General features: G+C 39.3%; 1 protein-coding gene across 1 annotated transcript in view; it reads left to right on the top strand.

Annotated features, from left to right (window-relative positions):
* The first annotated feature begins 488 nt into the window (after positions 1-488).
* Positions 489-17,485, top strand: part of C7H2orf88 (chromosome 7 C2orf88 homolog) — a 29,306-nt gene continuing 12,309 nt past the window's right edge. The window contains exon 1 of the mRNA XM_060015611.1: positions 489-782. The gene's annotated coding sequence lies outside the window, so the exon portion shown is untranslated. The remainder of the gene's footprint in view (positions 783-17,485) is intronic.

Below are 17,485 nucleotides of genomic sequence, written 5' to 3'. Positions count from 1 at the left end.
GCCAGAACCCCTAGATGGGAAGGCCTCGGTGAGGCTGCCGCGAGTTCACCTGCACATGGGCTCCGCGCGGGGGCCGGGAGCACCGGTTCACCCCACGGCAGGCCCCCGCCCAGACACCAGCACCTCCTCTCACCTGGGCAGAGCCCAGGACGGTTAGCAGCCCAGGGAGCTCCGTCAGGGGCCAGGGAAGTGAAGTGACTTGCTCGCTTATGTTTTCTTCGAAATTTGGGGGTCTAATTCCTGCCGGGCTGGGGAATGACCGCAGTCTGGGTAGTGTATTTAGGGTGGCCGTGAGGGCGGTGGCCCGACCCAGCAGCTTCACGGGCCAGCTCCGCCCCTGCCCCGGACCGGCGCTTGCGGACGTGACCGTGGCTGAGCCCGCCGCCCGTTACTCGAGTGCGGCCCGCGGAGGGCGCGCCCTGGAGCCGAGCGCCCTCGGCCGCCACCTGCGGGGCCGGTCGCCCGGGTGCGGGGCGCGAATCCGCCAGGAGCGCGCGGCGGGCGCGGCGGCGGGAGGAGGAGCCCGGAGCGCGACCGAAGGACACCCCGTCCTCCAAATGCTGCCACTTGACTGAGTCGGCCGCTGGTGAGAAGGCGGCGGCGCTGCCCTTGCAGCTGGACCGCACTCCGCTTTGGCCCGGGCCTCAGCTCGCCGCCCGCCCAGACGCCGACCCACCGCGGGGCAGCGCCGGCCCCGGAGCTGCAGGAGCGCCGGATGCCTGCTCGGTCCCCGCCGCCGTCCAGACGCCCGAGGGGCGCGCAGCTGCCCGCCGACGTGTAGAGTAAGTGAACACCTGGGAGGTGGGCGACCTGTGTGTGTCCGTAGGTCTCTGCTCGTCAGTTTTGCCTTTTTTGATTTTCAGTGGCAGAAACCTGTGAGTTACAGGAGGCTTTGATTAAGCCGGACCTTTCTCGGCCAGCTGCCTCGGCTAGAGCCTCGTGCCTCCGGCTCCTAATTAAAGAACTTGGCCCCCGCTCCTTCCACCTTGTTCTGAGCCCTCAAATTCAAGGTTTTGCTTTATGAGTTGGCAGTTTCACCTTCCACCCGATCCTTTCTGCCTGAAGAGTAAAGATTTTCAGGTAGAAGATTTGCCTATGAACACTTAATTTGTATGCCAAGCTGTCAAGCTTGTGCTCTGAATGGCATGTCAGGAGCAAAGTGTGAGCTCCTTTTTGAGCGGTGGGAGCCTGAATCTCGAGGTGAATTATGATGCACATGGGAAATAAAGCAGAGTTGACGGTAAGATCCTTCAGCTGTTAGCGAAGGGATCTGAGAAGCAGAGCAGAACAATCGGAGTTTGTTTCTCTTATGTTTCCCGTCTGCCCCCTCCCCATCCTTTATGGAATTAGGTTAACAAAAATTATAAACTAGTAAAAGTTCTCATCAAAGACCCCATCGTTTTAGGATCTGGTATTTATGGTATTTATCTTAGGGAACATTTTAGTTAAGAATTCAGAGGAATAAGGAGTCTACTTTGATTATGACAAAGTATAAGTCACATCAAGATCAACAGTTGAATATACCTTTGATTTTTGGATGAGGCTGTTTTCAAGTACCTGATATAGGTACCATATATATAGATGGGAAATAACATTAACATTTAGGTATTCTGCCTGATGTATTCAGCAGAATGGTCTGTTAAAACAGTAACTTCAGTTTTTAACTTCTTTGTTTTGCCATCAAACAAAAATTACTTACTAGGCCCACAATCTTATAACAACAGGGTACTTTAAAATCACAGACCAACCTCCAATCCATTTTAACATTCCCTCTGTTGCACTCCCAACAGACCAGCCACACTTTGAGGGAGCACTTTCAGTGACAGGGAGCTCACTGCATTGTGAGGTATCCTTCCTTTCTGTTATTGTTAGCAAGGCCTTGGTTACACTGAACTGACAACTGCTTCCTTGGACCTGTTTCTCATTAATCCTACTTTTGCCAATAGCCCTCCAACTCGTGAAATTATATGTAGAATTTTTCAGCAGAGAAGATCTAAAACTTTCATCCATCTGAAAGAGTCTATGACCAAAAAACTGTTAAGAAATGAAAAGTCTAGGTGGTACAGAGTAAGTCTTTCGTCTCCTTTACTTGACAGCCTTTCAGATCCCTGAGCTTTGGCTTCCTCATCTGTAGAATGGGAATAATGATATACTCCATCTACCTGTAGGGTTGTTGTGAGAATCAAATGAGATAATGTTCATAATACTTAGCATAATTGCCCGGAAGTCAGTAAATGTTAGTTATCTTCACCAAATAATATTCACTTTAATGTTTCCTTCCTTACCTAAGACCTTTCTCTGTGCTAAAGATCCTTAGCCCAAAATTGAATGCATTAATTCAATCTAGTCTGAACAATGCAGAGTGCAATGAATTCCTATCTTCAAACAAAATCATGTAATTTCTTTTTGATGTTCTTACTTTTTTTTTGGTTTAATTAATTTTAACATCTTTATTGGAGTATAATTGCTCTACAGTGTTATGTTAGTTTCTGCTTTATAACAAAGTGAATCAGCTATACGTATACATATATCTCCATATCCCCTCCCTCTTGTGTCTCCCTCCCCCCCCACCCTCCCTATCCCACCCCTCTAAGTGGTCACAAAGCACTGAGCTGATCTCCCTGTGCTACGTGGCTGCTTCCCACTAGCTATTGAAAATCATCTAATTTTTAATCGGCTTTTGTGGTAAATACACCAAAGTTGACTAAAACACTCACCACCACGACCCCACACACACTTTGCTGTCAAGGTAGGCTTTATTCATTCTTTAATTATGCAGTTAAAAATTTCTTGAATATGAACATTTTTTTTCTTGTCTTGTATTACTTTAAGCCTCTCTCCAGTTTCCAGTTTGTTAGATGTGTTTTAATCTTGATTGTGGCATTCATCATGTTAACTCTGCCTTCTGATTTTGTGTCACCTGCACATGTGGTACGTTTGTTCACCAGACATTCGAGTCATTGGTAATACATGGGACAGGTCTTTTTGCCATGGTGGCACATCTAGAAGCCCGTGGCACATAGAAAGTCCTGGACTTTTAGAGCCTGGCTACTGACCTTGAGAAACTTCTTTTCCATATCAATACAATGAGGTTAGGAACATCTGCCTTTCAGGTAATTGTTAGAGTTCAAAGTAATGTACTGAAAGTGCCAAGTACAGTACTGGTTGGGAATCTGTTTGGCCCTCAGTAGATATTGCTGAGACAAATTAATCAGCTGAACTCAGCTAGCACTGTCCTTCAGATTAAACTGTTCTAGCCCATAGGTCAGTCTTCTTCATAAGGACATTATGGGAATAATTTTAACCAAATGCTTTGCTTAAATTAAAGATCTTGAATATTCTCTGGTCTACCACAAAAGTAAATGATGTTAGTTTAAAAATTACTGATTCTTAATAAACTCCTAGTTCCTTGAAATCCCCAGTATTTTTCCCCCTAAATATTCCCCGTTTTCTGATTAAATCTTGAATTTTGCCAGATTGGTATCAAATTAACTGGTTTGTAATGCCTAGGAATTCTATTTTTTTCCTTCAGTTTTGAATTTTTAAAAAATTAGTGGGGAAAAGTGTATTTGAGTCTCTAGCCTCTTGAGACTTCCCTCCTTCTCCATGTTTTTCTGAGGCTGTCAGAATATTTCTGTGCTTACATCTGCCAATTCTCCCTGGAATATAATTCACCAGATTTTGAAGACGTGAATTCTTTTAAAGTGACTTCTTCTGCTTGTACCTTGGTTCTCTCCTAAAGAGGTTTCTTCTGTCCTTTCCAGCTTAAAGATCATTTGCTTTTAAGAAAGCAAAACAGTTGCTGAGCAGTTCTGTTTTCTTTCTCTAATTAATATACCATCTGCCTTGGATTTGGAATTTTTTTTTTTTTTAACTGGAGCCTGTTTTCCATAGTAAGAGTGATATGAATAGAATGGCATTCTAATGTTGAAAGTTTGGGGAGTAATAAATAACTAGTCAGTATCTGATATAGGAAGAGTCTGTACTTTAAGAATTAATTTATTCCTTATAAATTAAGAGTTGTGAAATAAAGGATGTTTCACAAGGGGCTGAAGATAACATAAATTAGTGAAGCTGTATGGGTGCCAGACACAAGAGAGTGTACAGAGTCCTGTGAACTGGAGAGTGAATGCCCAGCTTAGAACTATTCTAATTCAGAGCAGTTGGAACATTACACTGGCTAAACGAAACACTGGCCCTAATACTACTGGGACTTTGTGGCTTTTGCTTGTTGTAAGTGCCTGAAAGAGGTAGAACTACGTGTAGTTCACTGTTTTATCCCCAGCATCTAACACACTTTGAAGCACATGGATATTTGATAAATAGCCGGACTTTAATTAGCATTCATTAAGTGCCTCTATGTGGAGAACTGTTCTGTGCAAAATAGCAGAAGGAGAAATGGCTACTGCCCTTGAGGAATCTTTAATCTCATTTGGGGAGGCAGCATTTATAAATTAAATAGGCTGGACAGGAGTTCAAGAAGAATTCTGGATAAAGGTTTGAGGAATTCCAGGAAGTCTGCCTGAAGGAGACGGGGATTCCCCTAGCCTTGAAAATGGCACAGATTTGGTTTACGCAGGGAAGAGGGGAAAGGGTGCTGGGTGGAGATATGGGGCAGGTGGTATTTTTCAACCTAAGGGAAGGCCAGAGGGAGAAAATGAGCATGGGGGTGTGCGGTAAGGATAATAGCTTGAGGGGGGAGGAAGTTTCCTTGGATTAGTGAGAAATTATATCCAATAGGTAGAAAGGCTTTTTAAAAAAAATATTGGGGGGTGGTTTCTTATTTACTTTTTTTATTTTTTAATTTTTTAAAATTTTTATTGGAGTATAGTTGCTTTACAATGTTGTGTTAGTTTCTACTGTACAGCAAAGTGAATCAGCAATGTGTATACATATATCTCTCTTTTTTGTTTAAATTAAATGTACCTCTGCCCCACCTTACCTCCACTCCCCACCCTGAAATATTATACCATCAGCTACAGAGAGTAGGAACTCTATAATGACTCCTTAGGAGTCTGGTATATATATCATGAAAAAATTACCAAAATTTAAATAGCAAAACTTTCAAAATTCTTGGTCCTTTGACCCAGAGTCCAAGTGGGTTTGGATACCATGTTTTTCCATGTCTCCATTATAAGAATAATGGTTCTTTTAAGCGTTCAAAATTACGTGTACTACTGCCTGGAATTTAATTTGGTGCATAGCACTTAACACTTTTAATATTTATGCCTCCTACTTGTTCTAAAATATTTGAGGTGGTTCCACTACATAACGTAAAGATTAACTAATCTTGAATATGTAGGGAAGGAAAAAAATCATCTTCCTCTCCTCTCTTAGGGTCATTGGCTGGGCCTGAAGATCAAACTGATAATAGATTAACAGGAGAAAAAAATTAATTACCTATGTACGCATGGGAGTTCACAAAGAAACGTGATTCAAGGAAATGGTTAGAATTGCGGACTTCTGTATCATCTTAACAAAGGGTGATACAGTGTGGAAAGGGGCTAGACTGAGGAAAGGCGGTTGGGCTTCTGGCATGACAGTGAGTTCTGAGAGGGTGGCTAGGAAATGTATGATAAATAAGGGTTGTTTGTTTTGCAGATAAGAATTGTCTCCAGAGTGGTTCTCTTCTTGGTATAGGAGACGGAGACAACATTTACAAAGGGGAATTTATGCCCTGCTTTTGGACAAAAAAGGTGGAGGGCAGAGAGCTAATTGCCTTTGGCTCAAAACAAGCCTTATGCATTGTCGTGACAAACTGTGATCCCTCTCAAATTCTTTAATGACGATTGAGATAAATAAAATTTAGTGGCTCAGAAAAATGTCAGTTAAGATTGTTTGATCCATTAAAATGAGCAAGAGTTAGGTATTTCGGACCAACCTCGAATTAGAAACTACTTATTAAAGTTCGGGCTTCGAGTGAGGCAAAGTGTCTACCCTCCGTGAATTCACGGGCTTGTGAGAGAGACTGACAGATACATCATCCATTCCAGTGGAATGGGATATGCATTCATACTGAAATGTAATTCCACAAGGATCTACATTTTTTAGGATTGTTTTGGAGTATATGGTTTCCACCTTTAAGGAAGTTTTGAGATTGGGGTATCTGATGTGTTTCTTGTGGGTGGACTTTTGTGGAGGGGACTGGAAGAACTGTTCAGAACCAGGGAGTGTGAATTACCCAAAATAATCTACTCAAATGTCATCTTTTCCTTCCTTTTCACAGTGTTTTCATCCTTCCTCTTACCTCATTATCAGTTTAGTAATAATAGTAGCAGAATAGCTGCTGCATTTCTGTGGTGCTTTATGTTTTTCCTTTATCACTATTCAGAGGAATTTGGGGCAGGCATTATTACCCTCAGTTTAGAGATGAGGAAGCAGAGTCTCAAAGAAGCAAAGAAAAACTCCTGTGGTCACATAGCCAATTAAATTCCTCTACCTTTTTTTAGACAAAAGTTATGTGAAGAACTCTGGGTAGAATCTGTTGGTTTTTCTGACTTTTCTGAGCTCAAAATGACACGTTTGCTGTACATGATAAATTTCTCTCCTTGAGCCCAGTGAAGTTCAAAGAAAACTCTATGAGAAAAAGATTTTATGTGTTGATTTTGAGTATGAAGTCATTTTGTTTAGTGGAGCCTTTTAAGTTTGGTATTTTGTAATAACAAGGTGTCATTTTTTTTTTTTTTTTAAGGTGTCATTTTTTAAAAGAACCTTGTCAGGATCTTGGATGAATGACCTGTCTGCACTCAGAGAAATGAGAAATGGCTTGACAAAAAATAATTTTGCTTACCAAATCCTAAAATCTGAAAAAACTTTTCCCTTCTTCCCGTACATATAGCTTTAATAAAAAGCATACTTTATACTGTATATAGAAAAACATGGCCCCCAAAGTTGATATGGGCTAGAATGTAAGGTTCAAGCATGTTTAGGTAGATCACAGATGATAAATATTGAGTTTATGAGAGATACAGGAGTTGCTCAGCTTTTTAATATTCTAATTTATTTGTAAACACTGACCTTTAGGAACCAGTGCTATGGAGCACATCTATCATATCCCCTCAGAAACTTGTTCTTGCTTCTGAATCCTGCATTAATTTAACTCTCATCTGACTCAGCATGAAGCCTTCTTCTTTTAAAAAAAAAAGAATTAGATATACTATAGTTTTATTGACTTTTTACTTGCTAATTGAGTGCTATCGCCTAGATCTTGTTATGGGTCCAGTGCTATTCTGTCTCTTTGCAAAATGGTTGAGTCTCTTATTAGCATTAAATCTTGGTTTGAAGCAGTAAAATGTATTATATTGAGTTATTAGTTTGACTTTTTTGTAAAAGATATTTCTGATGATAAAAAATAATATATGCATTTGAAAAAAATTGGGAAACAGAGCGTAAAGAAAAATTTAAATTACCTATAATCCCACCATCCAAAGAGAAACACTGTTGATGTCTTCCTGTTTTCTATTCTTTTTCAACCATATATATTTTAAAAATTGGAATCATACATGTACATTATAGTCTTATGCTTTTAAAAATTAACTATAAATTCTGAAGACTTGGAAGAATCTAATCTTTGTAAACTTTTCTACTATATTTTAGGAGGCAGATTGTAATATCGTCAATGTTTGGTGTCATTTCTTTAGCTAATGATAATTATACTTAAAATTGTATGATATTACAAGGCAGGCTTATAACAGTCTTGAAAATATTTTCAATGAATGGAAATGTTGTAGGAAATTATTAGTTCGAATAACAAATAGTGAGTACACAGTCTGTTTTTAAACAATATTTTTGTTATTAACAGGCTGAGTTTTTAAATTGTTTTGCTATGGATAAATAAACCATTTGACCAGTAATTTTAAAAGTTAACATGTGAACATTTCCTCATGTTACTAAATATTTTTTAAAGTTATTATTTATTTTTGTATCATGAACTACCCTAAAACTTAATTACTGGGTTTCCCTGGTGGCTCAGTGGTTGGGAGTCTGCCTGCCGATGCAGAGGACACGGCTTCCTGCCCCGGTCCAGGAAGATCCCACATGCCGCGGAGCGGCTGGGCCCGTGAGCCATGGCCGCCGAGCCTGCGCGTCCGGAGCCTGTGCTCCGCAACGGGAGAGGCCACAACAGTGAGAGGCCCGCGTATCGCAAAAAAAAAAAAAAAAAAAAATTAATTACTTAAAATAACATAAAATTATTTCACAGTTCCTGTGGATCAGGAATCTGGGTACGGCTTAACTGAGTACCTCTGCTTCAAAGTCTTTCGCAATCATTTTGTCAGTTGGGGCTATAGTCTTTATCTGAAGGCTTAACTGAGGGACAATCCCTTCCTTGCACACTGCCATAGAGAGATTTCCTTCAATTTCTTGCTTTATGGGCCTCTCTGTAGGGCTGCTCACAACACAGCAGTTGGCTTCCATTACAGTGAGAGAATGAATGCAAGACAGAAGTCATGGTTTCTTTGAAACCCAGTCTTGGAAGTGACATCCCATGGCATTTGCTATATTCTTGGTAGAAGTGAGTCATTAGTCCTGTATTTAAGGGGAGGGGATTAAACAAGGCATGGGAATTCCAGCAGGCAGGGATTGTTGAAGGCCATTTTAGAGACTATCTGCTGTAGTTATTAATAGTTCCATAATATTCCAGGATATAGACATATGATAACAAACCTCTTATTGTTGGACATTCAGGTTATTTTCAACTTTTCTTATTATAAAAGGGCTTTCATGAAAATTTTTATGTATAAATATGTGTCTACAACTCTGATTGTTTCTTTAGGATAGATTTCTCAAAGTGCGATATTTGGGTTAGGGCTTTTAACATGAATTGTTATGCTACTGTTGAACCAATTTGCACTACTAACATCTGTATTTGAGTGTCCATTGCACCACGTCCACTTTAAGACAGTTTTTTTGAAGAATGGGTTTGTAAAGTAAATTGTTCCATAATTAGGCAGTTTACTTGAATTAGCACATGTCATGAAATGTGGAAGGAAGGCACTGTGATACAGCAGCAAGATCCCTGAAACTAGAATCAAAAGATACGGATTTCAGAACAGGCAGTGCATTTGGTCTCTCATACAATGTCATCAAGGTCACATGCTTCCCCAGGCAGGATATTTAACCTGTTTACATATAGAGTTATACATCAATGTATTTTGTAAAATAAGGAAAAATAATTCCTTTCTGTTGTATAAATTAATTATAAGACACCAGGGAAACAGGAAAAGGGAAAATGCAAATGAGATATGCTCAACAGAAACAGAGGTAGATGGATAATTTACTCTGAAAAGCCCCAGACACTTGGTTATCATTTGTAACTTAGGGCTGTACACGCTGTGTTGCTCTCTTTCTAAGAGGACTGGAATTTTATTTAAAATATCTAGACTTAAATTATTTAAATCAATTAACATTTACTGAGGCCCTTCATTATGCTAGGCATATAGAAGTGAGATACAAAGATAAACAATTACTTATTACCCATCTTCTTTCAGAAAGAGTTTAAGTGGTATGGCCATATTCCTGCCTTTGAGAGTCTAGGCACAGACTTGTAAACAAGCAGAATGAGAAAAGTACAGTGATGGAGATAAATATGTTATGGAAAGCCAAGAGAGGGACAGAGTAATATTAGGTAGTGGGAACGCCTTTACACAGAAGTGTACTTGAGATAGACACTTAAGAGTGGGTCAGTTTTTAAAGAGAAGATATCTGTGTGAATAAGGAGGGAAAAAATAAGAAAGCCCTTTTGAAAGAGAAAGCATTTTACAAATGTGATATAGGAGTTTATGGAGTAAGTAATTGGCTTAGTATATAAGGATGAGTGGATCATGATTTTCAAATTACAATGAATTGAGGACTGAGCATTCATTTTTATGTTTTATTAGTTTCATGTTCTGATTTGGGCTCAGATAACCTAGTTTCTGCTACAGGATCTAAATAGTCCAGTTGTAACAAACTAAAGGCAACATTCTGACACCGTTACCCTGTTCCCTCCACCCCTCACTTCCATTTAACAACAGTTGCGTAAGGAACTGCCTTCAGAATTTTACAGAGCTTAATTCATGTGTCATGAGTACAGTTGTGTCATTTAGTTAGGACATGACGTGACTGAGAAATTAGTACAGAATATAATGTTTAAATGTTTTACAGTCTCAGTGGTGATCTAGATCAGGTTTTCTACAACTAGTTCGTCAGAAGCTACTTTTCATTTCCTGCAAGTATTTAGATTACAGGGCTGGAGGAATTACTGCAGACTGAATTCAATATCTGTAGTCATAAATAGGAGTGGTCAGGTGAAGCCAGACTTGTACCCAGAGTTAAGCCTGTTTGTTTCCCTTCTCTACCCGGAGGACCTGGTAAATGAGATGAAGCACTGACCCCTGACTTAGATCTGGCGCCCAATTCTAACTCTTTAATTCCCAGATGACCGTCAGCATTCTTAGGTTCTAATTCTCTTTCCTTAATTATAATCCTAAAACATAATAACTGAAGCACTTAAAATAATAATTTGATGTTAGTAGGTTTAGGGGACAATCTAAGAGAGAGAAGGAAAGGAAATAATACTTACTGAACACTTGAACACCTTCCATGTTCCAAGGCGATTCTAGGTGCTTCACGTGTAGAAGCTCACAGTTTTTATGATGAACGTCTGAGGTAGATTCCCAGTTTACGGATGAAGTCATACCACACAGCTCTGCTCAGGTTTATTAGAATCTCTTAGGTCGTCCTTTCATTTATCAATGTTATTTTCTCTGCCTCTCCATTGACAAAATTTGGCCCCAAATGTGACTTCATGAAGAGCCTCCTGTGACTGCCCTGGTGTTGAGCAGCTGCACACAGCATGTGTTCTGTGTGCCTGAGGACGAAAGCAGCTACTAAGTTTCCAAAGACTGTACAGTAGTGCCCCTGAGGTGACCTTCAGACGGACCAAAATCACATTTGCTGTATTTTCTAGCTTTTACTTTTTTGTGAGTATTAAATTTGAGTTCATTTCTATTTGCCAGTTTAACTGGTGTCATTTGATCCTGTTATGAATTTATAGTCTAGGTCAGTGACTGTCAGTATTACCATTACAAAGTCCTCTGTTTACTGTCCAATTTTCATGGACCCCTACAAGAAGGAAAATATACTCTTAGTATCCAATATTAGAGAACAAATAACGACAAAGCTTCTGTTAGGAACTTCGTTATTTTTATTTTTTTTAATTTTTTTTTATTATTTTTTTTTGCGGTACGCGGGCCTCACACTGTTGTGGCCTCTCCCGTTGCAGAGCACAGGCTCCCGACGCGCAGGCTCAGTGGCCATGGCTCACGGGCCCAGCTGCTCCGCGGCATGTGGGATCTTCCCGAACCGGGGCACGAACCGTGTCCCCTGCATCGGCAGGCGGACTCTCAACCACTGCGCCACCAGGGAAGCCCCGTTATTGTTTTTAAATGAACTCAGTTATATTTTTTAATGAATTCGCATTTTAATTAATTGCATCTACATTGAAATTTGAAAGACAGTATATTCATTATGCTTTTAAAGACTATAATGTGGTTTTTATCGATATTATATAGATATTTGCATTAATTCAGGGCTAGGGCCCATTTTAAGGTATAACTTGAGATTTAAAATGTCTTAAAACCTGTTTAAAGGCTTAGAAGATTATCTGAAGTAGGACAACAGTAATAAGCATTTCTGTTAATCTAATATTTAAGAAAGACTTTCAGGGATTTAGCAGGCTGTTCATTTCCAGAGCAGAGTTTGGAAGTTACTTTTTTTTGCTAGAACTGTGTGGTCTGGCCCCCACTCATATTCAAGTTTTGGCTTTTTTTGTGGTACCTTCCCTGGCATATTCCCAGGGAGCTTACAAACCAGGCTCAATCTGATGACACTGTATACAGGACGGTGGTCCACAGCTCCAAGATGAACTATGGACTGCAGTAAACTGCATCTTCTGTTTGAAAGATCTAATAGAAGACCCTGTAGTGGCTAGACCCATTCCTGAGGGAAGGGTCTATATACTCTTTATATACTCAGTGCTTTGAGACTTCAAAGTAACATTGAGGGAACCAAGTAAATGGGGCTGTCTTTTCTTTACGTATGACTCTGATGTGTATGTATATATGTATGTGTGTTGGGATTTGGGGGAGGGAGTGATGGGAGAAAAGGCATCTTTATATTTTATTTTTGCTGGCAGTGGCATGAACAAATGGCCACTTCACATATTAGGACAAGGGTAAAACTAAGGATCCTTTCTGGGCATCTGCACTAATTATAGCCTGAATAAGTTGTCATCTCATTCTCACTCTATCTCCCTTTGATTTTATTTTGTTAAATAAATTTTGAAAGCACTTATACTGATGGATATTGGTGTTGAACACATAGTAGAAACTCAATAAATACTGGCTAGATGGTTAAGGAACGTTCTCACTGACAGCTCTTTATGTATCTTAAGATTTTAAACTATAGTATAAAATAAATTGATTTTCAGTATTTTTCAAAAGTGTGTTTAAAAAATATTTTATACTTCTGTATCAGCTAGTTACATTGACAAGAGAGCCAAAATACTTCTTTTGGCTAATATCCAGCATTAATGTATCATACCTTCAACTGATAGCCATGGTAACTTTCCAACCTGACTGATGAATAACACAGTCTAAAAATTAACTTAGAAGAGGTCATCCCACATGCTGTCCTAAGAAAACCAATTATATAATCTGCTCAACTACTGACTTGCATTACTAGCTAACATTGTTGAAACTTTATTTCTTCATGATGAATCAACTATCTTATTAGGGGATAATGAAATTATACAAAGCTTATTCTTCAGTGCTATACAGGTTGGGATTATCGTTGCCTTTTTTTAAAGGTCATTTTATTCACATTTCCTTATTAGTTCACATCTATAATTTTATTTATTTATTTATTATTTCCTTACTTATTTATGGCCACGCCACGCGGCTGGCAGGATCTCAGTTTCCCAACAAGGGATTGAACCTAGGCCACAGCAGTGAAAGCGCTGAATCCACCAGGCCACCAGGGAACTCCCTATCATTGCCTTTTAAGATGTCTGTCAAGTGTTTGAATAGCTGCTACCATGAACAGTAGTAGGATAAACTTTTTGTTTGTTTTTGTCTCTGACTTTCCTTTCAGGATCACTCTTCCTTACTCATGATAAATCTCAAGAGGCTTCTGTAGAACAGAAATCACAGAATTAAAATCTGATTAACAAAAATATGGGGTTACCAATGCTGTTCTATCAGGGAAACTGCATCTTTTCTAAGCATGTGATGATGAGTAATTCCATTAGACAGTTACTGGAGCAGTTGATTACATAATGGCATGAATGTATCAGTGTTGTTTTATCCAAGATAGGACCTGAAGGCCAGAGTTGACAGCTAGTCCTAGGTAGTGGTCTCTGGGAGCCTGGGAAGCTCCAAGCCATAATGTGCCTGCTGATGGAGACCAGGTCAAGGACTGGGACAATGAGCAGAGAGTAACAAGAGACCCTGGGAGGAAGCTACACTGGTCTTTGTTTGCCAGAATTAACATCAAAACTAGAAGTGGGGAGGGAGGTTCTATAAATTCAAGAGAGGGAGGATGTTTAACACTTAAATACTATAAGCCATGATCAGACAAAGTATTATTACAGCAACTGTTATTCCCAGAAGAACACTGAATTAGGAATGGGAGCTCCATGCTCACTTTTATGGATATATCCCCCATTTGCTTATCCATTCACCTATTGATAGACATTTGAGTTGTTTCCAGCTTTGGCTGTTGGGAGTAAAGCTGCTCTGGACATTGGTATACCAGTTTTTTGCAGACATGTTTGCATTTGTCTTAAATAAATACCTAGAAATAAAATGGTGGGTCCAGTTCTTTAAAGTGGTTGTACTGTTTTCCACTCACACCAGCAATATATGCATTCCACATCCTCGCCAACACTAGGCATTGCTGGGCTTTTTAATTTTAGCAATCCTAATGAGTGTATAATGGTATTGTTGTGTTTTGTTTTGTTTTTTGGCTGTGTTGGGTCTTCGTTGCTGTGCGCAGGCTTTCTCTAGTTGCAGCAAGCAGGGGCTACTTTTCGTTGCAATGCGTGGGCTTCTCATTGCAGTGGCTTCTCTTGTTGCGGAGCACAGGCTCTAGGCGCGTGGGCTTCATTAGTTGCAGCATGTGGGCTCAGTAGTTGTGGCATGCGGGCCCTAGAGCACATGAGCTTCAGTAGTTGTGGTGCGTAGGCTCAGTAGTTGCAGTACACAGGCTCAGTCGTTGTGACTTGCAGGCTCTAGAACAGGAGTCCCCAACCCCCGGGCCGCACAGCAGAAGGTGAGCGGCAGGCGAGCGAGCAAAGCTTCATCTGCCGCTCGCCATCGCTCCCCAGTGCTCACATTACCGCCTGAACCTTCTCCCTCCGCCCCGTCCATGGAAAAATTGCCTTCCACGAAACTGGTCCCTGGTGCCAAAAAGGTTAAGGACCGCTGCTCTAGAGCGCAGGCTCAGTAGTTGTGGAGCACGGGCTTAGTTGCTCCACGGCATGTGGGATCTTCCCAGACCAGGGCTCGAACCCATGTCCCCTGCATTGGCAGGCGGATTCTTAACCACTGCACCACCAGGGAAGTCCTGGTATTGTTGTTTTGAAAATACCTTTTTAATTTTTAATTTACATACAGTAAAACTGACTTTATTTTGGTGACTAATTCTCTGAGTTTTGATATATGTATAGATTTGTATAGCCACTATGACAATCAGGATATATAATGGTTCTACCACCCAAAAAAATTCCCTTTTGCTGCCTCTTTGTAGTCACATTCTCCTCTTACCCTAACCCTTAAAAGCCACATGTTATCTGTCCCTATAGTTTTGCCTTTTCCAGAATCATGCATTATGCAATACATAGAATCATGCAACATGAAAGAGTTTTAAGACTGGCATCTTTCAATCAGCATAACACCTTTAAGAGTCATCGATGTTGGTATCAGTATCTTTATTGCTTTCAGCTTTTGGCAATTATGAATAAAACTGTGATAAATATCTGCATAAAGCTTTTTATGTGAACACAAATTTCATTTCTCTAAATACCTAGGTGGGTTGGGTTATATGGTAAGTGGATGTTCCAACTTTATAAGAAAATGCTAAGCTGTTTTCCAGAGTGGCTTATTTTGCATTCCCACTAGCAATGTATGAAAGAAAGTTCCAGTTGCTCTGCATACTTACCAGCACTTGGTATTATTTTTTAAAAAATTTTACCCATTTTAATAGATGTACAGATGTACCATATCATGGTTTTACTTTGCATTTTTCTAAGGCCAGTATGTTGAGCATCTTTTCATGTACTTACTTGCCATACATAGATGATGTCTTGGGTGAAAAGTCTGTACAAATCTTTTGCCCATTTTAAAAATTGGGTTGCTTTCTCACTGTTGACTTTTGATAGTTATTTATTCTAGATTGAAGTCATTTTTTGGGCAAATGATTTGCAAATATTTTTCTCCCCATCTGGGCCTCATCTTTTTATTTCCTTAACTGTGTTCTTCTCAGAGCAAAAGTTCTCAATTTTGATTTAGTCAAGGGTATCAATTTTTTTTTTATGGTTTATGCTTTTGGTGTCGTATCTAGAAACTCTTTGCCAAATCCAATATCATGAATATTTTCTGTATCGTCTTGTAAAAGTCCTATATTTTACATTTAGATCTATGACTCCTTTTGAGTTAATTTTTTGTATAAAGGGTAAGGTATAGATCTTTTTTGGCGGGGGGGGGGGGGGCATGTGGCTGTCCAGTTGTTCTAGTTCCATTTGTTGAAAAAATTACTTTTGCATTGAATTATTTTTGCACATTTGTCAAAAATCAATTGACCGGGCTTCCCTGGTGGTGCAGTGGTTGAGAGTCTGCCTGCTGATGCAGGGGACACGGGTTCATGCCATGGTCCAGGAAGATCCCACGTGCCGCGGAGCGGCTGGGCCTGTGAGCCATGGCCGCTGAGCCTGCGCGTCCGGAGCCTGTGCTCCGCAACGGGAGAGGCCACAACAGTAAGAGGACCACGTACCGCAAAAAAAAAAAAAAAAAAAATCAATTGACCATATTTTTGTGGGTCTGTTTTTGGACTCTTATATTCCATAGATTTGTGTGTCTGGCCTTTCACCAATATAGCACTGTCTTGGTTACTGTAGCTTTTAATCAGTCTTAAAAGTGGTTAATGTGAGTCTTCCAACTTTGATCTTTCTCAAAATTGTTTTGGCTATTCTCATTTCTTTACATTTCCATATATAGTTTAGAATCAGCATGTTTATATCTATAACAAATCCTGCTGGGATTTTGAATGGAATTTTAGAATCAGTTTGTCAATGTCTACAAAAAAGCCTCCTGGAATTGTGCTCATATATATATATATATATATATATATACACACACACACACACACACACATATGCTTATATAATATATATAAAAATTGGGGGAGAATTGACATCTTAACAATATTATCTTCGAGATCATGAACACTATCTGTTTAGTTTCTTTTTCTCAGTAACAATTTGTATTATTTACATACTGCATATACAACATACAATGTAGTTTTCTTTCATACATTTTATTAAATGTATCCCTAAGTGTTCATATTTTTTATACTATTGCAAATGGCACTAACTTCATCTTTCAATTACTAAGTATACAGAAGTACAGTTGATTTTTATATATTAATTTTGTATCATGAGACCTTGCTAAAATTATTTATTAGTTCTAGTAATTTTTTCATATATAATCCTTAGGATTTTTTACATATACAGTCTTGTCATCTGCAAGTAAAGGCAGTTTTTTTTTTCTGACGACCTTTATACTCTGTATTTCTTTCTTCCCTCTAGTACAATATTAAATAAAAATTGTGAAATAGAAATTGTGAGAATAAACTTTGTTGCCTAGTTCCTATCATAGAAAAAGTTGTTCAGTCTTTCACCATTACACTTAACATTAGTTTGAGGAAGTCTCTCCTATTGCTAGTTTGCTGAGAATTTTTATCATGAATGGTTGTTTTATCAAATTTTTTTTGCATCTATTGAGATGATCATCTGGTGTTCTTTTTTATATTAACAGTGAATTATATGTATTGAGTTTTGAATGTTACATTCAAAATTTACATTGCATTCTGGTATAAATCCCACTTGGTCATGATGTAGTAACCATTTTATATATGCCGGATTCAATTTGCCATTTAAAAAAATGATATCTGGGTCTGTGTTCACGAGGGATATTGGCTTGTAGAGTGTTCTTTTCTTGAACTGTCTTTGCTTGGGGAAATCCTGACTTCATATAGAATGGATTTGGAATCCTCTTCCTCTATTTTCTGGAGTTTGGGTAAGATTGGTATTATTTCTTTCTGAAAAGTTTGAAAGAATTTAGAGCTTTAGAGCTGCCATTTGAGCCTGGAGTTTTCTTCTTGGAAAGGTTTGGAAAGGTTTAAGGTACAAATCCAATTTCTTTCATTGATATACAGCTATCAGACTTTC

Source organism: Delphinus delphis, chromosome 7, assembly GCF_949987515.2.
Source record: "Delphinus delphis chromosome 7, mDelDel1.2, whole genome shotgun sequence".
Classification (NCBI taxonomy): domain Eukaryota; kingdom Metazoa; phylum Chordata; class Mammalia; order Artiodactyla; family Delphinidae; genus Delphinus; species Delphinus delphis.
Note: the sequence above shows the minus strand (reverse complement) of the source record. Positions and strands in the feature narration are given on the sequence as shown.